Source organism: Penaeus monodon, chromosome 25, assembly GCF_015228065.2.
Source record: "Penaeus monodon isolate SGIC_2016 chromosome 25, NSTDA_Pmon_1, whole genome shotgun sequence".
NCBI classification, from domain to species: Eukaryota; Metazoa; Arthropoda; class Malacostraca; order Decapoda; family Penaeidae; genus Penaeus; species Penaeus monodon.
Window position 1 is genome coordinate 36,577,008 of NC_051410.1, and position 226 is coordinate 36,577,233.

Genomic DNA, 226 nt, shown 5'->3' on the forward strand with positions numbered 1-226 from the left:
CGTACATAATTGCACATTTATACATACATCACCTGAAAGAGAAATTTTGATTCTTTCAACAGGACTGCGTTTTCTTTTCATTCTTTATCATTGTTATGAAATTATTTGTTTTACTCTTTCATTATGAGTATACTTATTTCAAACCGCTAACTTCATCTTTCATCAGCTTTATAATTAATTCCCCCAAAACGAATGAAGCGTAAACTATAATGAATGTATACCAGAG